The 25097-nt window shown below is 34.5% G+C and overlaps 1 long non-coding RNA gene across 1 annotated transcript; it reads right to left on the minus strand.

Annotated features, from left to right (window-relative positions):
- Nucleotides 1-16507: 16507 nt before the first annotated feature.
- LOC110743291 lies at nucleotides 16508-24768 on the minus strand. The gene is made up of 2 exons (XR_002522105.2): nucleotides 24239-24768; nucleotides 16508-17382 (listed from the first exon to the last, which is right to left on the minus strand). It is a non-coding gene; the product is annotated as an uncharacterized LOC110743291 (long non-coding RNA).
- Nucleotides 24769-25097: the final 329 nt, after the last annotated feature.

Genomic DNA, 25097 nt, shown 5'->3' on the forward strand with positions numbered 1-25097 from the left:
TACATATTATAACAGTAATAGGATAGGATATGTTACCTGGGTGATAATCCAAGGGGATATGAAATAATTATTTCTCCTGAGTGATAAAAAAATCATCTGTAATGAACTCTCTCTCTGCCTTGGTCTATTCTCCCTTCTACTAATAGCAGTCTGATTATCTTCTGAAGAATCATACTTAATCCACTTTCAGTCTGTACAACCTTAGTGAGAGTCATTCTCCTCAACCCTATCCCACTTTTGTGCTCTAGGAATTAACCCATGACCAAGATCAAATCAATCAATAGTATATATAATTTTGGCACGTTCATTGTTTTAAGATCAACACATGACCCAAGTCTTAACAATGAGATCCAATTCTGACTCCAGGAAAATTAAGCAACCTGTCACTACTGAGGCTGTTAGCCTGCAACTCCAAAGATCTATCACATTGACAGAGCTCTTCTGAGAGTAAAAGCAATTTATATTTATATACATATATACAATTTATTTATATATATATAAAGAACATATAATTTATGTATATGTATATATAATTTCTTTATATATATATATAAAGAAATTGGGGCAAAGAGAGGTAAACCTTTGCAAATATGCTTTGAGTTTCTGGAGACAGATATTGCTAAAAAGGAAATCTTTGCTGTTATTTTTCAGTTGGAGGAAATAATAAATTGTTCCTTTTCAGTGTTTGATCTCTCCATTTAAAAAAAAATTTTCCTAAAACCAATTTTTTTTTCATAATCAAGATTCTAGGTAGGGCTAATACTTTATCAGAAAGGAGTTTAGATAAGCTTTCAACATGCAGAGAAATTTGAACGTTTCTAGCCAGCGGGAAAATGTAAACAAAGAAAATGATCCAGGGAAATACACTTAAGGTGTGGTTTACCTTGAGTATAACACAGGGAAACAGGGATATCTTAATGGAATATATACTACACAAAGGTTTGGGAAAAGACTGTGAACATTCTTCAATGTCAGAACCAGAAGTTACAATTCTATTCTGCAAGCGAAAATGTGTCAGAGACCATTTTAGATAGAGTAGGAGAATGACATGATCAGTTCTGAAACTCTGGAAGATTATGCTGACAACATTTTACAGGATAGTTTTATAACAGAACATTCTAGAGAAAGAGTTTCAGGGTCATGTGGATGACACAGGAATAAACCACTTTTGTGAAGCAGCTGTATCCAGAGGAGATAAAATAGAAGTGAATGAAGAAGTCTTCTGCTTAGTTCACGACTTTCTCTATTACATGATCATGCCATTCACTGTTATTTAATGTGACTGCAAAACATATTACGATAACCATAGGGGATGTCAGTGGAAACTGATATGTAAAAGCACAAAATGGGAGTTACAGTTTCTGTGCTCGATTACTAAGAAACATAAACAAAAGCTATCAGAGATATCTCACATTAACTGGAGATAATAATGTAATGATCAGTTTGGCCACAGTAAAAATATATCGTTGTATGTATGTTTTAACTTAAATTTTATATATGATAATATCACTGTGAACTGTTAAAAAAATCCATGTAATTTTTTTGAAATGTCATTTAAAATGACACTACCCTGTCATAAATTCCTGGTGAGCCTTTGCCTGAGGCATATTTGACATAATTTAAAAAATATATATTGTAAAGAGTTCATTGAAATTCATTTTGTTTTATTGATATTACAACTCTTTTAATGTAATGATAAACAAATTTAGAAAGTTACAATGGTACAGACGTCTAAGTCAAAATTAGAGTTTAAACTAAGGTAATGATAATGAAATTTTAAAAGTGTGGGCGGATATGAAGACCATAAGAAAGATAGAATAGATAAAATTTTAAATGATTCACTAAAATTTGGTAAATTAATATGAGAACATATTTCTAATAGATGAAGGAAATATTGATTCAACTGGCCTAATAACATTATGTGTGGATGATACCCGGAATGAAAAAGGCTCAGCTCCTTAAAGCGGGAAAGTTCAGACTTACTAATATTCCAGATGATCCAGAAATTGGAAGAGAAGGAAATGTGATTATTAGGAAGGTTTAGTTAAAACTGGAGAAAGAGGGAGAAGAAATTGGGAAACATGTAAACCTATTAGTAACATAAATAGTATCTACCAGATGTGTATTGTGAGTCCTTTAGCAATCACTGTAATAAATATATAAATAGATAGATAGAGTTGTTTTAAACTGTTATAAAGGAAATACACTTGAACGCTAAAGCATTTCTCACATAATTCAAATGAACATAGAATAGGTGGTGTATTAGCATTCTCCAGACACAGAATCAATAGAATTTCTTTCTTAATTTCTTTTTTCTTTTCTTTCTTTTTCTTTACCTGAGAGAGATTTATTATAAATAATTGGCTCACAAGATTGTGGAGGTGACAAATCTTGAGGCGTGCAGGGTGAGACAGCAACTTAGAGACCCAGGAGAGCCAATGGTGTAGTTCCTGTCTGAAGGCTGGCAGGCTGGAGAGGCAGGAAGAGTTGATGTTTCAGTATCAGTCTGAAGGCAGGAAAAAGCTGATACGCCATTTAGAAGGTTGTCAGACAGAAGGAATGCTCTCCGACTGGGGCCAGCATCAGCTTTTTCTGTTCTCCTTACACTTTCACCTGATTGAATGAGGCCCACTCACATTAGGAAGGGCAACTTACTTTACTCATTCTATGGATTTAATTGTTAATCTCACAAAAAAATCCTCACAGAAACAAACAATATTATTTGACCGCATAGCTGGGAACCGTATGTCCCAATGAAATGAGTGCCTAAAATTAACCATCAAGTGGAAAAGGAAAAATGCAACTGATGCAACAAATAGAAAACATATAGCAATACAGTAGAGTTAATCTCAATCATATAAATTATATTAAACACAGAGAAACACTGCAATTAAAATGAGAAAAAAAGTGAATTAAAAAGTAAAATTAAATAATGTGTCATTAAGAGGAGATATGCATTGAAAATGGAGTAAAGATAAAGGCAAAAATATTGAAAAAGATTACCCTGAAAGCATTAATCATCAGAAATCTGGACATTATACCACACAAACTAGACTTCAAGGTGCACAGTATTATCAGACATGACCAAAGGCATTTCATAGGAATAATCATAATAAAATCATACTATCAACAACAAAAACATGTGTTGTAGATCTATCTATGTATGAACTTAATATTAGAATTTTAAAAAATATATTAAATATAAGCTAACAGACTGAAAGAACAGAAAAACAGATAATTACAGGGCAGTAATATTTTACAGAACAAATTGAAATTGAGTAAGATATGGAAAACTTGAAGAAGATGAAAAACTAAGTCAAACTAATTTATATTTATAAACAAACTACAACAAACTATAGTTGTTGTTTGTAGTAAACAAATTTGTTTGTATACAACAAATTCTTTTCTAATATAACAGAGTGGTCAGCAAGACAAATTGTGTGCTGGGCCATAAAGTCTCAATAAATTTAGAAAAAATGAAATCACACAGAATATGTCCTCTCACGTTAAGGAAAGTGATTATTGGATATTTAAGTTTTTAGGTGTAAAGATTTTCCAGTCTACTTGAAGTTATATAAACTGTTTCACATATAGTGTAGATAATATCTAACAAAGTACTCAAATTATTTCCCCTGTTCCTTGTGTCATTTATATATTTCGTTTAACTTATCCATATGCAGTAATCACTCACTACATTGGGATTATTATGACATTAGGCAGTTATCTTTTAGACTCAGAGAGTTCAGTCACACTCCTATGATAACACGGTTTAAAATTTTGCAATTGAAACGCATACCCTATGCACAGAATCAAGTGCATTGGTGTTCAATATTTTTTTCAAACTCTGTTCAATGTCAAGGGCCTTCTTGTCTTGCAGAGGCTGAAAATATAAATGCAAAATTCCACAGACACCTTTGCAACAAAAGTTATGGATAATTAAGTGTTCACCCTCAGGGACATTCAAGTGCTATTTAGAATACAGAGTGAGGCAGATGTCACTCTTCTGCTAATTTTTCAATTAATGCTGGCAAGTGCAGTGTGAGGACATCTGAGATTTCATTGTCAATTTCTTCGTAATAACAGCTTCCTGGGTGTGAATTTTTCTGATTATAGCTTTATCTGCCCATGGATCTGGAGCTAGGACTTCTGGTTACCATTGTCATTTCCATTGGTAGTTTTCTGATTTTAGAAAAGTCAGTAATGATCCAGTGGCCCAATTCTCTAGCATCATTTTAGAAGTCAGTCTTGACAACTAAATCTATAGTTCATTTATTCAGAAGCCTTGGTGATTCTTTTGGCCATTTACATTCCTTTCTCCTGGAATTAGTGTACTATTTAAGGTACAGGCTAAACTGCTTTAAAAATAAAATAAAATAAAATAGAATGGTTCAGTCAAAGTAAACCAGCATTTCATCTTTCTTTTTTTTTCTATTTTTTTTAAAATTTATTTATTATTATTATACTTTAAGTTGTAGGATACATGTGCATAACGTGCAGGTTTGTTACATATGTATGCACTTGTGCCATGTTATTGCTGCACCCATCAACTTCGTCATTTACATCAGGTATAAATCCCAGTAAATCCCTCCCCCTCCCCCTCTCCATGATAGGCCCGGTGTGTGATGTTCCCCTTCAGTCCAAGTGATCTCATTGTTCCAGTTCCCACCTATGAGTGAGAACATGCGGTGTTTAGTTTTCTGTTCTTGTGATAGTTGCTTAAGAATGATGGTTCCAGCTGCATCCATGTGTCCCTACAAAGGACACAAACTCATCCGTTTTGGCTGCATAGTATTCCATGGTGTATATGTGCTTGTTTCTTAATCAATCTGTCACTGATGGACATTTGGGTTGATTCAAGTCTTTGCTATTGAATAGTACCACAATAAACATACGTGTGCATGTGTCTATAGCAGCATGATTTATAATCCTTTGGTATATACCCAGTAATGGGATGAAGCTGGGTCATATGGTACTTCTAGTTCTACAGATCCTTGAGGAATCGCCATACTGTTTTCCATAATGGTTGAACTAGTTTACAATCCCACCAACAGTGTAAAAGTGTTCCTATTTCTCCATCCTCTCCAGCACCTGTTGTTTTTGACTTTGTAATTAAACCGCTGGAGTGAGATGGTATCTCATTGTGGTTTTGATTTGCATTTCTCTGATGGCCAGTGATGATGTGCATTTTTTTCATGTGTCTGTTGGCTGTGGATGTCCTCTTTTTGAGAAATGTCTGTTCATATCCTGTGCCCACTTTTGATGGGGTTGTTTGTTTTTTCTTGTAAATTTGTTTGAGTTCTTTTTGTAGGTTCTGGATAGTAGCCAGCCTTTGACAGATGAGTAGATTTAAAAATTTTCTCCCATTCTGTAGGTTGCCCTGTTCACTCTGATGGTAGTTTCTTTTGCTATTGCAAGAAGCTCTTTACTTTAATTAGATCCCATTTTGTCAATTTTGGCTTTGCTGCTGTTGCTTTTTGGTGTTTGGATGGATGCATGCCTATGTCTGAATGGTACTACCTAGGTTTTTCCTCTAGGATTTTTTATGGTATTAGGTCTAACATTTAAGTCTCTAATCCATCTTGAATTAATTTTCGTATAAGGAGTAGGAAAAGGATCCAGTTTCCAGCTTTCTACTTATGGCTAGCCAATTTTCCCCAGCACCATTTATTAAATAGGAATCCTTTTCCCCATTTCTTGTTTCTCTCAGGTTTGTCAAAGATCAGATGGCTGTAGATGTGTGGTATTATTTCTGAGGATACATTTCTGTTTCGATGGTAATATATATCTCTGTTTTGGCACCAGTACCATGCTGTTTTGATTGCTGTAGCCTTGTAGTATAGTTTGAAGTCAGGTAGCGTGATGCCTCAGCTTTGTTCTTTTGTGAAGGATTGTCTTGGAGATGCAGGTCTTTTTTGGTTTTCCATATGGGGCACAAACGTTTTTCCAATTCTGTAGAAGAAACTCATTGGTAGCTTGATGGGGATGGCATTGAATCTATATAAATTTACCTTGGCAGTATGGCCATTTTTCACGATGTGGTTCTTCCTATCCATGAGCATGGTATGTTCTTTTACATTTGTTTGTGTTCTCTTTTATTTCACTGAGAAGTGGTTTGTAGTTCTCATTGAAAGTTAAGCACATCCCTGTAGGATTTAGTTCCTAGGTATTTATTCTCTTTGAAGCAATTGTGAATGGAAGTTCATTCCTGATTTGGCTCTCTGTTTGTCTATTGTGAAGTGGTGTATAAGAATGCTTGTGATTTTGCACATTAATTTGTATCCTGAGCCTTTGCTGAAGTTTCTTATCAACTTAAGGAGATTTTTGGGCTGAGACAATGGGGTTTCTAAATATTCAATCATGTCATCTACAAACAGGGACAATTTGACTGCTACTTTCTAACTGAATGCCATGATTTCTTTTCTCTTGCCTAATTGCCCTAGCCAGAACTTCCGTACTATGTTGAATAGGGATGGTGAGAGAGAACATCCTGTCTTGTGCCAGTTTTTCCAAAGGAATTTTTAGTTTGCCCATTCAGTATGATATTGGCTGTGGTTTATGCCGAAATAGCTCTTATTATTTTGATGCGTTCCATCAATACCGAATTTATTGAGGCATTTTTTATGAAGGGCTGTTGAATTTTGTCAAAAGCCTTTTCTGCATCTATTAAGAGATAATCATGTAGTTCTTTGTCTTTGGTTCTGTTTATATGCTTTCTGGATTATGTTTATTGATTTGCGAATATTAGACCAGCCTTGCATCAGGGATGAAGCCCACTTGATCATAATTGGATAAACTTTTGATGTGTTGCTGAATCGGTTTGCCAGTATTTTTATTGAGGATGTTTGCATCGATGTTCATCAGGGATATTGGTCTAAAATTCTCTTTTTGTTGTGTCTCTACCCAGGCTTTGGTATCCAAGGGATGATATTTGGTCTCATAAAATGGAGTTAGGCAGGATTCCCTCTTTTCTATTGATTGGAATAGTTTCCAGAAGGAATGGTACCAACTCCTCCTTGTACCTATCGTAGAATTCAGCTGTGAATCCATCTGGTCCTGGACTTTTTTTGGTTGGTATTGTTATTGCCTCAATTTCCAGAGCCTAAAATTGGTCTGTCAGAGGATTCAACTTCTTCCTGGTTTAGTCTTGGAAGAGTGTAAGTGTCAAAGGAAATTATCCATTTCTTCTGGTGCAGGTTTATTTAGCAGAGGTGTTTATAGTATTCTGTGATGGTGGTTTTATTGTTTCTGTGGGGTGATTGGTGATATCCCTTTATCATTTTTAATTCGTCGATTTGATTCTTCTCTCTTTCTTCTTTATTAGTCTTGCTAGTGGTCTGTCAATTTTGTTGATCTTTCAAAAACCAACTCCTGGATTCATTTGATTTTTTTGGAGGGTTTTGTGTCTCTATCTCCTTCAGTTCTGCTCTGATCTTAGTTATTTCTTGCCTTCTGCTAGCTTTCGAATGTGTTTGCTCTTGCTTCTCTGGATTCTTTTAATGCGATGTTAGGTGTCAATTTTAGATCTTTCCTGCTTTCTCTGTGGGCATTTAGTGCTACTCATTTCCCTCTACACACTGCTTAAATGTGTCCCAGAATTCTGGTATGCGTATCTTTGTTCTCATTGGTTTCAAAGAACATCTTTATTTCTGCCTTCATTTGATTATGTACAGTAGTCATTCAGGAGCAGGTTGTTCAGTTTCCATGTAGTTGAGCGGTTTTGATTGAGTTTCTTAGTCCTGAGTTCTGGTTTGATTACACTGTGGTCTGAGAGAGACAGTTTATTTATAATTTCTGTTCTTGTACATTTTGCTGAGGAGTGCTTTACTTCCAATTATGTGGTCGAATTTTGGAGTAAGTACCATGTAGTGCTGAGGAAAGAATGTATATTCTGTTGATTTGGGGTGGAGTGTTCTATAGATGTCTAATAGGTCTGCTTGCTGCAGGAAGTAAGGTTCAATTCCTGGATATCCTTGTTCACTTTCTGTCTCGTTGATCTGTCTAATATTGACAGTGTTAGAGAATCTCCCATTATTATTGTATGGGAGACTAAGTCTCTTTAATAAGTCCTCTAAAGGACTTGCTTTATGAATCTAGAGTGCTCCTGTGTTGGAGTTATATATTTAGGATAGTTAGCTCTTCCTGTTAGATTGATCCCTTGACCATTATGTATTAGCCCTTCTTTGTCTCTTTTGATCTTTTGATGGTTTTAAAGTCTGTTTTATCAGAACTAGTATTGCAACCCCGCTTTTTTGTTCTCCATTTGCTTGGTAAATCTTCCTCCATCCTTTATTTTGAGCCTATGTAATGCTCTGCGTGGGAGATGGGTCTCCTGAATACAGCAGACTGATGGGTCTTGACTCTTTATCCAGTTTGCCAGTCTGTGTGTCTTTTAATTGGAGCATTTAGTCCATTTTACATTTAGGTTAAGATTGTTAATGTGTAGACAGTCCTGCCATTATGATATTAACTGGTTATTTTTCTTTCGTTAGTTGAAGTGCAGTTTCTTCCTAGCCTCGGCGGTCTTTACATTTTGGCATGTTTTTGCAATGGCTGGTACCCGGTTGTTCCTTTTCCATGTTGAGTGCTTCCTTCAGGGTCTCTTGTAAGGCAGGTGAGTGGTGACAAAATCTCTAAGCATTTGCTTATCTGTAAAGTTTTATTTCTCCTTCATATGAAACTTAGTTTGGCTGGATGTGAAATTCTGGGTTTAAATTCTTTTCTTTAAGAATGTTGAATATTGGCCCCACTCTCTTCACGAAGGCAGGAGAGTTTCTGCCGAGAGATCTGCTGTGAGTCTGATGAGCCCCTTTATTGGGTAACCTGACCTTTCTCTCTGGCTGCCCTTAAGATTTTTCCTTCATTTCAACTTTGATGAATCTGGCAGTGTGTGTCTTGGGTTGCTCTTCTCGAGGGAGTATCTTTTGTAGGCGTTCTCTGTATTTCCTGGTTGAATGTTGGCCCTGCCCTCACTAGGTTGGGGAGGATTCTCCTGGATGATATCCTGAAGAGTGTTTTCCAACTTGGTTCCATTTTCCCCCCTCACTCCAGGCACCCCAATCAGGCGTAGATTTGGTCTTTTTACATAATCCATACTTCTTGCAGGCTTTGTTCATTTCTTTTTCTTCTTTTTCTTTTGGTTTCTCTTCTATAAGCTTCATTTCATTCATTTGATCCTCAATGGCTGATACTCTTTCTTCCAGTTGGTCAGTGAGTTACTGAAGCTTGTACATTTGTCAGTATTTCGTGTCATGGTTTTCATCTCTTTCATTTTAAGTTTATGACCTTCTCTGCGGTAATTACTCTAGCCATCAATTCTTCCACTTTTTCCAGGATTTTTTAGTTTCTTTGCACTGGAGTGCGTAATTCCTCCTTTAGCTCCTGAAATTTGATGGACTGAAGCCCTTCTTCTCTCATCTCGTCAAAGTCATTCTCTGTCCAGCTTTGATCCTTTGCTGGCTGATCAAGCTCTGGCTCCTTTGCCCGAGGGAGATCGGCTCTTATTTTTGAATTTCCAGCACTTTTTTCTGCCTGCTTTTCCCCCATCTTTGTGGTTTTATCTGCCTCTGGTCTTTGATGAATGCTTGATGTACTGATGGGGTTTTGGTGTAGGTGTCCTTCCTGTTTGTGGTTGCTACAACAGTCAGGACCCTCAGCTTCAACAGGTCTGTTGATTGTGAGGTCCACTCAGACCCTGTTGTTTGCCTGGGTATCAGCAGCAGAGGCTTGCAGAAGATAGAGTATTTCTGGCTTAGTGTACCCACGTCTGATTCTTGCTTTGGAAGCTTCCTCTCAGGGTGTACTCCCACCCTGTAGTGTGGATGTCAGACTGCCCTAGTGAGGATGTCTCCCAGTTAGGCACTCAGAGTCAGGGACCCACTTGAGCAGGAGTCTTTCCCTTCTCAGATCTCTACCTCCGTGTTGGAGATCCACTGCTCTCTCAAAGCATGAGACAGGTGCATTTGCATCTGCAGAGGGTTTCTGCTGCGTTTGTTATTGTTTACTGTGCCCTGTCCCCAGAGGTGGAGTCTACAGAGACAGGCAGGTTTCCTTGAGCTGCTGTGAGCTCCACCCAGTTCGAGCTTCCCAGCAGCTTTGTTTACCTACTTAAGCCTCAGCAATGGGGGGCGCCCCTCCCCCAGCCTCGCTGCTGCCTTGCCGGTAGATCACAGACTGCTGTGCTAGCAATGAGGGAGGCTCTGTGGGTGTGGGACGCTCCCGGCCAAGTGTGCGATATGATCTCCTGACGTGCCTGTTTGCTTAAAGCGCAGTATTGGGGTGGGAGTTACCCGATTTTCCATGTGTTGTGTGTCTCAGTTCCCCTGGCTAGTAAAAGGGATTCCCTTCCCCCTTGCGCTTCCCAGGTGAGCAATGCCTCGCCCTGCTTCAGCTCTCGCTGGTCGGGCTGCAGCAGCTGACCAGCACCGATCGTCCGGCACTCCCCAGTGAGATGAATCCAGTACCTCAGTTGAAAATGCAGAAATCACCGGTCTTCTGTGTCGCTGGTGCTGGGAGTTGGAGACTGGAGCTGTTCCTATTCGGCCATCTTGCTCCGCCCCCTTCATCTTTCAACTAACAGTCTAAAGGTTTGTAAATAGTCCACGTTGCACACCCACAAAAAAAAATTTCTAAGTGGTCATGCAGAGACCCAGCTCCCATTTTGCCTGTTGATCTGTACTCCCCTAACTTACTGACCTCACCTGCAAGGTTAAAACAGTTCACAAGGACCTCATCCACTTTCGAACCGTGACACTGAGAAAGAAGAGGTAGAGGTCAAACAATCTTCTTGTAAGGATGACATACAAAAGTTGCAATTCCCAATTCTTTTAGAATTCATTGGTAGTTAGTTACCTAGTCATAAAGCTTCAACTGTTGAAAGATAAGTTAGGAAATACAATGCCAAATGGGTACTGTATGCTATGTCAAAAACGTTGGGGGATTATATAGTCACAGCAAAGAATAAGAGAATGAATATTGAGGGACAGTTACAGTATTTGTCACAATACATTAAATAAATTCCATTCTCAACAGTGAAACATGAGAAATACATGCTGGGTTGCAATGATTTGTATAATAGTGTACTCTCCATAGTAATGTAATTTATTCATTCCTTGAATTAATGTGTACTGACACCTACCATATCAACTTATATAAAAACCGTGGTTGCTACCCAGAGGAAACTTATTAAACAATGTTAAACACAGATAAGTAAACAATACAAATAATAATGTAGCTAATACTTTGAGTCCATTTATGTGTCATGCTATTTAACTGCTTTATGGTTTTGTTAATTTTGTAAACTCCAATAATTTAACGAGGTATTTATTATTATATCCATCTTAATGTTAAGAATTCTGAGACACAGACAACTTATATTACCTGTCTAAGATCATAGAGGTAATTGGAGAAACAGAGTTCAAATTAAGATATTCTTTTCCCAGATTAATGCACTTAATCATTATGTCATACTGGGTTCCATTACATATGGAAAAGTATTCAGATTAAGCAATTACTGAACACCACAGATGCTTGTAGGACAAAAAGTTAAAGTGATAATTTGGCATTAGTTGTGGTTTTGGTTGCAATGTGAAGGTGGGGAGGATGTTGTATATGCATACAATGTGATACTTCTTAGAGATAAAATGAACAAATTACTGCTACATGAAAAACCAGGTATGAATCTCAAAAACAAGAGTGTATATTGTAAAATTCTAATTATATGAAATTCTAAAGGGACAAAATTAATTTGGTGTGAAAAATAAAATATCAGAACAGATGTACCCTCGAGGAGGTTGGCTGCACATACCCTCTAGAAATGTGGCTGACTGACTGAAGAGGGCAAAAGAGAAATATCTGGGGGTGAGGGAAAAGTGCTATAATTGAAAAGCATTTGATGAGCAGTTGATGTTAAATCTACTTATATTTTAGAGTCAAATTGTGCATTTCACTTGGTGTACATTTTCCCTGTAATTACAAGCTTTTGAATGTTAGTAGTGGTGAAGATTTAATATTGTGTAATACTAGGTCTGAAGAAACAAGGAAATATATTAAGGTTATAAAACAGAAAATCATTAAAACTTCCTTTCTTTTTAAAATTTTTGTATAACTCAGGATAATATTTATTTTTTATTTTTTATTGAGGATATATATGTATACATACATATAATGTATTGTCTTTACCATTTTTAAGGGTACAGTTTAGTGGTAATAAATACATTCATATTGTTTTATTTCCTTTTATCCTTGTCTACTACCTTCCCTTCCCAGCCTCTGGTAACCACCAATCTACTCTCTATCTTCATGAGCTCTACTTTTTTAGTTCCCACATATAAACGAGATCATGCAATATTTGTTTTTCTTTGTTTGACTTATTTCACTTAACATAGTGGCCTCCATTTCCATCCATGTTACTGAAAATGAGAAGGATTTCCTTCTCTTTTATGGTTGAATAATATTCCATTGAGTATATGTAACACATTTTCTTTTTTTAAATTATAATTTGTGTTCTAGGGTACATGTGCACAACGTGCAGCTTTGTTATATATGTATACATGTGTCATATTGGAATGCGGCACTGATTAACTCGTCATTTACATTAGGTATATCTCCTAATGCTATCCCTCCTCCCTCCCCCAACCCCACAACAGGCCCTGGTGTGTGATGTTCTCCTTCCTGTGTCCAAGTGTTAACACAGGTAGGCCAAAGAGAAATGGAAGAAGACAGAAAATAGTTAATAATCTATATCTGATTTTTGGCTTGATCAACTGAAAAAATGTAGATGCTGTCTACAGAGATGAAAGAATGGAGAAAGAAGGAGTAGGGAAAATATCTAAAGGAAACAGATGTTGATGAATATTGAATCCAAGTGAGTGGATGAATTCTCCTAGATAAAGGATATGAATTAAGAAAGGCAAAAATAATATTTTAGTGTGATTGATATTTGTGGAAAAATACAACTTACATGGAGAATCAGGATTGAATATCCAGAAAGCAGTTCTAACAAGAGAAATGGCATGATTGTACTTTTTTCTACATAACATTGGTTCTCAAACTTTAGTATGCCTTGACATTACACACCTGCAAGGGTTTCTGAAGTACAGACTTTCACAGATTATTGGATTCTAACTCCAGTTTCTAATTCAGCTATCTTAATGTCAATTATTTTTTGTGAGATGATGAATATTAAGATAACTGAAACAAACTGAAATGACCCAGTCATAATCTGTTTTATATCTTTATGGAAATGCATAAAGACTACTCCTGAAATGAAATATGTGTCATTGTATATGGAGTTACATACACATACGAATATACACACATATATGTGTATAAATATAGATGTGTGTATGTGATATAATCTTTCCAATTTTTTATATTCTCCCAAGTTTACTATGACAAGCCTTTTCTTCTGTTTACCTGTGATAATTGACTATATTTGTTATAATAAAATTAATAAAGATATTCTTATATAGTAATAATTCTGTGATCCATTTTTTCACAAAAGAATCATAACTGTGTCTCTCCAGTGTCTAATATTTTTGCTTTCTAAATTAATAATTATATTTTATACTTTCTCTTTTCAGGCTTGCTTTAACCTTTACTTTTAATGGCAAAACCACAATTACTTTTGCAACAACCTAATAGGAATAACAGGAAAAATAAATAGATGCTGACCTGACATTCTAATTGTTATAGTAGTTATAACTGTTATCATAGTTATAATGTCAGGTCTGCATCTATTTATTTTTCTAGTTATTCCTATTAGGTTGGTGCAAAAGTAATTGTAGTTTTGTCATTAAAAATATTAGACAAGTTGACTCTTAAATTAATGGTATAATAAGACACCAAGACGTTATTGGATTTGTGAATATTTCTGGTTATGTTCTTGAAGAGCATAACATAAAATAATATTTTGCCTTTTCTTTTACTGATTTTCTGTTGCATATTATCTACTTCACTTTGAAAACTACTGATAGATCTTATAGATCTGTTCAACTTGATAGCTGGGTATTAAATCTCTCCTATCCTATATACTTCATATTGTATTTTGTATTGGGAGAGTATCCATAGAATAATTATAAACTATGGTATTTTTTAAAACTAGTTAATAATCTAACAAACTCCATTGGACACAATATCTAGTTTCAAATTCTCATCTACATGTTAGGGTTATATTTCGGGATATGTCTCTCTAAAAATTTTAACGCTTACGAGAAATGAAATTTTCCTCCTATATATCTCACCCATGTTGATGTAATGTAACCCATTTTTATTGAGTACCTCACTATGATAGTTCTCAATGATAATAAATAAACAATGTACTAATTTTCACCCAACCAGTTGCTTTTGGAAACTTGAAATGTCCTGAGAATGCAGAAAGCATAATCTTATAAACATTCAGGATCACAGAAATCAGATACTGTATGGCCTCTGACAGGAATCTCTGAATCTCTTTGAGTACAATTATTATAGTTTTGAGGCACTTTGGGTTACTGTCGTTCTACAAGCCCATCATTATCTACCACAGGCACTGCTTCCACCTTTTCTCTCTGTCTTTGTCCGTCATTGGGTTGAGATTCCATAACTGCAAAGTGGTCTGAGACCTTAAAGGTTCTAGTTGTGTCTCTGTAAATTTTGAGCTAAATTTCAATAGAGGAAAACAAAGTTACAGCACTTGTGATTTATTATCTTACAGGTTTAAATGATCTAAATCTTTAGAGAGCTATAACAAATAGTAGATATTCCAAAAATTTTAGCTGAATCTTAACCTACATATATAAAGTAATCAGAGCTTAAACAAATGAGATAACAATGTAAGGCAACATGAAATTAAAAAGGATAGAGATGAGAGTGAGATTATCGTAAAAGGGAAAATAATACTGCCTGAAGAAACAAATCTTATAACTAAAGGCTAGACCAACAAGTAATGTTTTATAAATGTAATTAAACCTAGAAACTTGAAGTCACTGGGAAATCACTGAATATTATTTTTTTTTTTACTAGATAATAAGTTAAAATCCAGTGTGTTGGTAATACACACTGAAGAGGCTTATCTACATCATTTTTTGTTCAGCAAAATTTACTTGGAACTTGATGTTAGGCACTAGGGATTCAGTAGTGATAAGTTACAAAATACTCCTGTCCTATAAGGGATATATTAGATTGGTGCAAAAGTTTTTACCAATAATTCCAATGGTAAAAATCACAAGTACTTTGTACCAACCTAATACTATATACATTGAAAGAGATTCGAAATATTAGAATAAATATTTATAGTTAGTTTTAGGTACATCATAATTGCATGAAATAATATACTAACCTTGATTTCAGATGGCATTTTTGAAAAATTGAAACCTTTTTAAAACCTAAACTGCTATCTCTAATTTCTCATTCTACAATTAATTTCATTATTCTTAAATCTATGCTACTTTATACAAAAATACACTGTTAATAATGACCTCTGCAAATTTCTCTAATTCATAAATTTATCAATATTTGCTCCAATCTTGTCATAATTTTATTCTTTTATTTCTTCTCTGCCTTGTTTTTTGATAAAATAGCTTTTATTTCTTCATTTTCTTTATATAACTGATTATATTCTGACATCTTTCTGCAAAATTATACTCTGATTACACTTACTACAATTGCTAAGAATTTAGAAGTCCAACTGTCTTTAACAAATTTATTTCTATTTTGTTTTTTGCATCATTTAACAATTCTTCTCTGTCTTCTTTATGTCTGTTTTTTTTTTCTTTTTAATTAAGCTTCCAGGTGTCATCCATGTGTTAGAAATAAATAGGCAAGACAAAAATTATTCCAGAATAACATTGCTACAAAAGTCAAGAGACAAGATACAAAGAGGAATGTCCAACTATTACATATTTATAAATATTAAAAAGAAAAAGATATAAAGAAGAGACAGAGGAATTGTTAAATCATGCAAAATGGAATAGAAATAAATTTGTTAAAGACATTTGGACTTCTAAACGTTCAGTAATTTTAGTAAGTAGAATTAGAGTATAAATGAGCCCCAAACAGGGTGTGTCAGTCCTGGCTCAGGAAGCTTCTACCTGTCGGCTCCCTGAAGGGCTGCAGCTCTTCTCTCCTTCATGCTGCCAACAACGTGATGAGCAAGGAGCATGTTTCAGCCTTATTCGTGTTAGTTTTCTCAGCCCCACTATTCAGCAGTTCCCGTGTTTTTATACCGTGCCCAGGAAGAATTAGGTATGTGGACAAGTGGAGGGTGAGCAAGGTGAAGAGGAGCTTTACTGAGTGATGGAACAGCTCAGAGGAGATCTGCAGTGGGTAGCTCCTCTCCACAGCTAGATTGTCCTGACAAGTGTTCAGCACTCCGCAGAAAGGAGGCACTGGAATGGGTAGGTACTCTATGCAGCTGGTCGTCCCAGTGTCTCTTCAAGTTTGGCTGAATCTAGGGCTTAGAGAAGTGCATGCTGGGTGGCCATGGGCGGGCCCAGAAAAAGCACCATAGGTTTCCACTCAGGTGCGGAGACTGGCAGCCTGGCCCCCAGGATTCAGGCCTTCTCCAGCTTAAAGGTAGGGCTTCAGCTGGGACCCACCCCTTTCCGCCCAGGAGTCTGTCTGCCTTCTGTCACTGATAATGCTGCCCAGGATTCCCTCCGGTGCTTGTCAGCACCCAAAGTCTAGAGTCAGCACTGCCCGGAGCTGGCTCACACCTGGCCGGGTTGCAACAGTTTTGAGCTTGGCCTCAAATTTGCTATGAGATCAGAGTCGGTGTTGGGAGTGGGGAAAGGCCAGGCCGTGGGAGCAGGCACCTCTGAACCTGAGGGGAAGGAGAGTCCTTTCCAGTCCCTTCCCAAGAGTGCAGAGGTGTCTGAGCCCACAGCTGCAGCAGCCCCCAAGAGCACAGGGATGCCCCGGTCCATTTCCGTGGCTAGGCAGCCACAGCTGCACCCAGGGAGTACAAGGCTCCCCGCCCGGCCAACTCAGACAGGGGCAAGGCTCTCGCTGGCTACATGGAGTGAACAGCCTCTACTGCACCTCTCTCACTGAAGCCAGCATTATGACTGCAGCAGCTCCAAACAGGCCACAGCTGCCATCCATAGCATTTTTTTAGGTGTTTCAGAGATGGTAGTGTTATTTTCAAGCTAAGCGATATTGGAAAAGGAGTAGATTTCAAGCAATGGTAATAAATTCAAGTTGGGGAATGTTAAGTTTTAGATATCTGTGAGACATCTCAGTGAAAATATCCAATAAGCAGTGGCATATAAATTTCTTGAGTTGAAAATAAGGTCTGGATTGGTTATATTGCTAAGAGAGTCATCAGCAGATGCAACTTGCCTTGAAAATTTCATGCTCACAGTATCAAGTGTATATTGAAGTTCCATCAGGATGCTGCACAAAAACCTAACCTAAAATGATAAGAAAAACATGAGATTCAAATGGTCTCAAATCTTTTCTTTTCCTTTTTATTTCTATAAATGATATTACTAAATTTCTAGAGTTAGAACTTCCAGAGTCATTCTTGACCATCTTTCTTTCAATTCTATTAAATAAAAATATCTCAAATTGTTCAATTTGAATTCATCTTCCTTCTCAGAGATTTAAATCAATGTTTCATCACTTTAACTACTATTACAGTCTCCTACAGAGTCTCTCATTTACAATTCATTTCCCAAGTATTATCTTCTTTTATGAATTTCAAACCCTTTCAACTGACTTTTCTTCTGCCTGAAATATCTTGATGGAAATTACTCATTGCTTTGTTTCCATTCTTTTTCCTTTCTTCTTATACATTTTCCCCTGTCTATCTATAGATGTAGACATTTAATTGTTTATATTCATTGACCTTTAGAAAGTATATCATTTATTATGAAATTACCTTAGGATACTGATTTTAAGTAATTTCTACAATAAAAATTTATAGCCATAAGATCTTTTAACTATTAGTGAATTTTTAAAATTGGTGCTTTTAAACCTTAATATCAGAAAACTTGTGGCTGATAAAATAACTGACAGTGATTATCTTTATTAAGTAGGAGATTTTGCGATTAGCTACTTAGTTCAAAAGGCACATATCTAGTGGTGACATGTGGCACTTATAATTACATGTAAAATTTTACACTCAATGTATGTTGAAATTTATATGTTTAGATATAAAGACATTTTTGATTTGATTCCCATTTATTGACATCAACTAGTTTTGAAAAGTTAAAAAGCCAAAAACAACAAGAAGGAATGAGGCTACAAAAGTTGTAGGGACATTCTGAAATAACTAATGTTGTTAATTTGTTTTAATCAGAAAAGTCAGTAGCAACAGTAAGAAGAAGATCATCAGAAAACAAAGAATTTTTCAAGGATTTGGCATTTGCACATGTGAAAATGGAGAAGGATATCATTAAAATAGGAATGTTAGCATATATAATCTAAAATAGAAAAAAAGCTTCCAAAATCTTACTTAGAAGTTAATCAAGATACTTATGTTTTATGTTTGTTTGAATTCATTGAAACATATAGTATAATCATTATCACTATACTGTATTAATTACAGTTTTTAGTAATGTATAAAATTTGCCTAAAAATTTATTTTAAGTGTTCTCACACACAAAAAAGTAAATATGTGAAGTGATGGCTAGGTTGATAAGCTTGATTTATGGAAATCATTTCACATTATATATGTACATTAAAATGTCATGTTTACACTTCAAATATATACAATGTTTATTTGTCAATTGTAACTTAATAAAGTTGAAAAATAACGGTGTAGTAATCAAACTGATGATTATATTACATGCATTATATGTCATTCTTAATTGTCATAACATGTTTAAAATAGTGCCCAATAAAACCTTAATTAGGTGACTGCTACATTGAATTATAGATTTATGTGAAAATAGAAGTTTAAAAAGTAAAGAAAGAAAAAGCTCTTTCAGCAAACATTTGCACAACATTGTGCTTATTATGCATTTATGTTTGTTTTTAATGAAACGTAAAGAGAATGTGAGTTAAATCATATGCATTATATGAAAATTTACTCCGTCAGTCCTGTTTTGCAGAGAAATTATGTTTTTACATGGACATAGGTTAGGACTATCGAACTTCAGCAGCTTATTTATATTTTTTGCAGGTTAAGAAATCAAGTGATAAAGCTGAGAGACATGAGTTTCCCTCAAGAGATAATTTTACATCCATTTGGAAATGTTACATAGATTTCCGTTTCTCTTATATATTTACACCACTGTTATTTATAAATTTATTTACTTTTAAAATAAATATTGGCTGGGAACCTATTTTATACTAGATACAATTTTAATTGTTTAATTTTTATCATAGCAGATATATATATATATATACACACACACACACATATATATTACATGTGACGTTTTGTTACAGTCATACAACACGTAATAATCAAATCAGGGTGATTGGGGTATCATCACTTAAGGCAATTATCATTTCTTTGAGTTCAGAACTTTGTAATTTTTCCCTTTCATTATTTTAAAACATACACTGAACTATTGACTGTAGTTACCTTGTTGGTGCTATCAAATATTAGATCTTATTCTCTCTAACTACATTTTGTACCCATTAAACATCCCACTTTATCTCCCACCTTGCTATCTTTCCCAGCATCTGGTTAACAGCATTGTACTCTCAAACTCTATGACTCCATTGTTTTAATTTTTAGCTGCCACATGTAAGTGAAATTATATAACATTTGTATTTCTCTGCCAGGCTTATTTCACTTAATATAATGTCCTCCAGTTCTATCCTTCCTGTTGCAAATGATGTGGTTTTATTATTTTTTTATGATTGAATAATATTCCACTGTGTATGTATATGTAGCATATTTTCTTTATCTGCTCATCTGTTGATGGAAACTTAGGTTGATTCCAAATCTCGCCTATTGGGAATAGTGCTACAATAAACATGGGAATGCAGATACTTCTTCAATTGACTGATTTTCTTTCTTTAGGGTATATACCTATCAGTAATATTGCTGGATCACGTGGTAGTTCTATTTTTAGTTTTTTAAGAAACCTCCATTCTGCTTCTCTACAGTGACTGTAATAATTTATGGTCACCAAGAGTGTATGAAGTTTCCCCTTTCTCCACATCCTCACCAACATTCATTATTGCCTGCCTTTTTGATAAAAGCCATCTGAACTGGGATAAGATAATATCTCATTGTAGGTTTTTATTTGCATTTATCTGATAATTAATTATATTGCACATTTTTATATACATGTTGGCCGTTCCATATATCTCCTTCTGAGAAATGTCTATTCACATATTTTGCCCATTATATTATTTTTCTTACTGAGGTGTTTGACTACCTTGTATATTCCAGTTATTGAATCCTTGTCAAATAGGCAGTTTGCAAATATTCTCCCTCATTTTTTTAGATTGTCTGATCAATTTATTAACTGTATCCTGTGCTGGAGAGAAACTTTTTAGCTTGTTGAGATACTGTTTGTCCATGTCTATTTTTGTTGCCTGTGCTTTTCAGATATTACTCAAGAAATCTTTGTCCAGACCAATGTCCTTGAAAGTTTCTGCACTATTTTTTTCAATACTTTCAGAGTTTCAGGTTTTAGATTTAAGTCCTTAATCAAATTTGATTTGATTTTTGTATATGATGAGAGTTTGGAGTCTAGTTTCATTTTTCTGCATGTGGATGTCCAGTTTTCTCAGCATCATTTATTGGAGAAATTGTCCTCTCCCTAATGTATATTCTTGGCACCTTTGTTGAAAAGGAGTTCATTGTAAAGGTATGGATTTATGTCTGGAATTTCTATTCTGTTCCGTTGGTCAATGTGTCTGGTTTACGCCAGTACTGTGCTATTTCGGTTAAAATAGCTCTGTCGTATAATTGAAAGTTAGGTAATGTGATTCCTCCAGTTTTGTTCTTTTTGCTTAGGATGGCTCTGGCTATTCTGGGTCTTCCGTCATTCAATATGAATTTCAGGATACTTTACTTTATTTCTGTGAAGAATATCATTGGTATTTTCAATGTAGATTGCTTTGGGTAGTATGGATATTTTAACAATATTAATTCTTCCAATTCATGAATATAGAATGTCTTTGCATTTTTGTGTCCTCTTCAATTCCTTTTATCTGTATTTTATAGTTTTCATTGTAGAGATATTTTACGTCTTTGGTTAAGTTTATTCTTAGGTATTTTATTTTATTTGTAGCTTTTTAAATTTGAATTACTTTTATAATCTTTTTAAAAATTTTTCCTTTGGCATATGGAAATACTACTGATTTTTGCATGTTGATTTTGTATCCTACTACTTTTCTGAATTTGTTTATCAGTTCAAATAGTTTTTTGAAGGAGTCTTTCGATTTTGCTCGACATTAGATCATATAATCCGCAAGAAGGAATAATTTGATTTATATTCAATTTGAATACCTTCATTTTTTTCTCTTGTCTAACTGCTCTAGTGATAACGTCCTTGGATAAACCCCACTTGATCACGATAAAGGAGCTTTTTATCATATTGTTGCATTTGATTTGCTGCAATCAGTTGAGAATTTTTGCATCTATGTCCATCAGAGATACTGGCCTGTAGTTTTTATTGATGTTGTTTTATCTTTGTCTGGTTTTGGTATCAGGATAATACTGGCTTCATAGAATGAGTTTCAAAATATTTTCTCCTCTTAGATACTTTGGAATGGTTTGAGTGGAATTAATATTTGTTCTTCTTCAAATGTGTGGTAGAATTCAGCAGTGAAGTCATGGGATCCTGAACTTGTTTTTGATGGGAGAAGATTTATTATGACTCTAGTCTTGTTACTTGTTATTGGTTAATTTTGCTTTTAGATTTCATCATGGTTCAATACTGGTAGATTGTATGTGACTGAGAATTTATTCATTTCTTCTAGGTTTTTCAATTTTGGCATATAATTGCTTATATTTAATGATCTTTTGAGTTTCTAGGTTATCAGTTATAATGTCTCATTTTTCATCCCTAAGTTTATTTATTTGGTCTTCTCTCTTCTTAGTCTGGCTAAAGTTTCAGTTATTTTGTTTATTTTTTCAAAAAACCAACTTTTTTCAATAATCTTTTATATTTTAGAATTTTGTTTATTTTTGCTCTGATCTCTATTATTTATTTTTTGCTATTAACTTTGGCTTGGTTTTCCTTGTCTAATTCTGTAAGATACATTGTTAGGTTATTTATTTGAAGTTTTCATTCCCTTTTGATGTAGGCATTTACTGCTATAAGCTTTCATTTTAGTATTGATTTTTGTGTATCCCATAGGTTCTGGTGTGTTGCGTTTTCATTACTGTTTTTTTCAAAACATTTGTTAGCTTCCATCATAATTCCTTGATTGACCTACTGGTCATTCAGGAACATTTTGTGTAACGTCTGTGTTTCTGTACAGCTTTCAAAGTTCCTCTTGTTACTGATTATACCATTGTGGACAGATAAGACACATATCTTAATTTTATTTTTTTGAATATTTTGTATCACCTAATGTATGGTCTATATTTGAGAGTGATCCATGTGCTGAGAAAAGCAATGTATATTCTGAAGCTGTTGGAAGAAGTATTCTGTAAGTATCTGTTAGGTTCATTTGATCTATAGTGTAGATTAAGTCCAATATTTATTTGTTGATTTTCTGTTTGGAGGACCTTTCACTGCAGAAATTAGGGTGTTCAGGTCTCCAGCTAGTATTGTATTAATGTCTCTGTCTTTAATTTTAATATTTGTTTTATATATCTTTGTGCTCCAGTGTTCAGTGCATATATATTTATAATTGCTATATCTTCTTGATAAGTTGACCACTTTATTATTATAGTGATATAATTCTGCCCTTCTTTGTCTCTTTTGATAGTTTTTATCTTGAAATATCTTTATCTGATATGAGTATAGTTACTCTGCTGTTTTGGTTTCCATTGCATGGAATTTATACAATGGACTTATTTATTCAGCCACTTTATCTTTTGATTGGATAATTTAGTTCAGTTATATTCAATGTTATTATCGATACGTAAGGCTTTATGACTACCATTTTGCTATTGTTCTCTGGTTATTTTTTGATTCTTTGTTTCTTTCTTCCTTTATTTCTGTCTTCTTTTCTGTAAGCATTTTTTTTTCCTGGCAGTATGTTTTAATTTCTATCTTTTTAACTTTTGTGTATTTCTTGTACTTTTTTGTAATTTGAAGTTACCATGATTGCTAGTAACATTTTATAACCAATTATTTTAAATTGATGACAACTCAACTCTCATTACAAAAAGCAAACAATCGAATCAACAAAGGGAAAACTAAAAAACTAAACAACTTTACACAACTCCATTCCTCCGACTTCTTAACTTTTTGTTTATTTCCATTTATGTGTTTTTATACTCTCTATCTCTGAAAAAGTTCTTGTCAGTGTTGTATTTTATGTTTTTTTTTAATTCTTCCCACTCAAGATATAAGTAGTTTACACATCACGGTTACTATGGTACAATATTCTGTATTTTTCCAAGTACTTACTATTACCGGTCTGTTTTGTTTCTTTAGATGATTTCTTACTGTTCATTAGCATCCTTTTCTTTTAGATTAATACATTATCTTTAGCGTTTCTTATAGGACAGGTTTGATGTTAATGAAATTTCTCAGCTTTTATTAGTTTGGGAAAGATTATTTCTCTTTCATGTTTGATACATATATATATATTTTTTTCTAGATATAACATTATAGAAGAAAAGAGTGGGTTTTTTTGTTTGCTTGTTTCTTCTATTTAACAGGTTGAATACATCGTGTCACTCTCTCCTGGCCTGTGAGGTTTCCACTGAAGAGGCTGTTGTCAACATACTGGAGCTATTTCATATGTCATTTGTTCTTTTATATTGCCATTTTTCAATCCTTACTTTATACCTAACCTTTAGGACTTTGATAGTTAAGTGCCTTTAGGTAGCCTTATTTGTGTTAAGGTCTCTTGATGTTCTATCACTTTCTTGTATCTAAATATTTGTATCTTTCTTTAGAACTAAAAAGTTTTCTGTTATTTCTTTGAATACGTTTTTTTTACCTGATCGATTTTTCCATATATATATTTATATATTATATATAATATATAATAACATACTAATATATAAATATACTATAAAATGTATATGTAATATATAATATATTATATATTATAATATATGAATATATAAGTATATTATATGTTAATATATAATTATATATTAATATTTATGAATTATTATATATTATATATAAAGATATATATACTCTTTAAATAGTACAGCCAATACCTCTTTGATTTGCCCTTTCAAGACGTTTTCGATCTTGTAGGCATCCTTCATTACTTTTTTCTTTTTTCTTATTTCTCCTCTGTGTATTTGCATATAGCCTGTCTTCAAGTTTACCTATTATTTCTTCTGCTTTATTAGTTCTGCTGCTGAGTGAATCCTGTGCATTTTTCACTTTTCCAATTGAGTTTTCAGTTTCAGAATTTCTGCTTGATTTTAAAAAATTGTTTTAATCTCTGTTAAATCCGAATAATAAGATTCTGAATTCATTCTTCATGTTATCTTGAAGCTCTTTGGGCTTCCTTCCTCAAAGCAGCTATTTAAAATTCTTTGTCTAAAAGGCAACTTATCTCGATCACTCCAGGATTGGTCACTGTAGCCTGGTTTAATTCATTTGGTGGAGGTCCTTTTTATTCTTGGATGTTCTTGATGCTTAGTGGATGTTCACTGATGTCTGTGCATTGAAGTTTTAGATATTTACTGTAATCCTCAGTCTGGGCTTAGTTGTACTCATCCTACTTGAGAAGGCTTTCCAGATATTCAAAAGAAATTGAACAATATGAGTTAAGTCTTGTTCACTGCAGCGCTATCAGCTCTAGGGGATATCCCAGGCCATGTAATGCTGTGACTCTTACAGAATCCTAGATGTATTACCTTGGTGGATTTGGATGGAATCCAAGATAATTTCCTGGATTACAAAGCAAAGCTTCTTATTTTCTTCCCTCACTTTCCTCCAAACAAAAGAAGTTTGTCTCTGTATGTGCCGTGGTGTCTGGGGTTAGGGAAGGAGTGATGCAAGCAGTTCTGTGGCCACTGCAACTGGGTCTGTGATGGGTCAACCTGAGTTCACCATGGTACTGGG

This window comes from Papio anubis, chromosome 3 (genome assembly GCF_008728515.1).
Source record: "Papio anubis isolate 15944 chromosome 3, Panubis1.0, whole genome shotgun sequence".
NCBI lineage: Eukaryota > Metazoa > Chordata > Mammalia > Primates > Cercopithecidae > Papio > Papio anubis.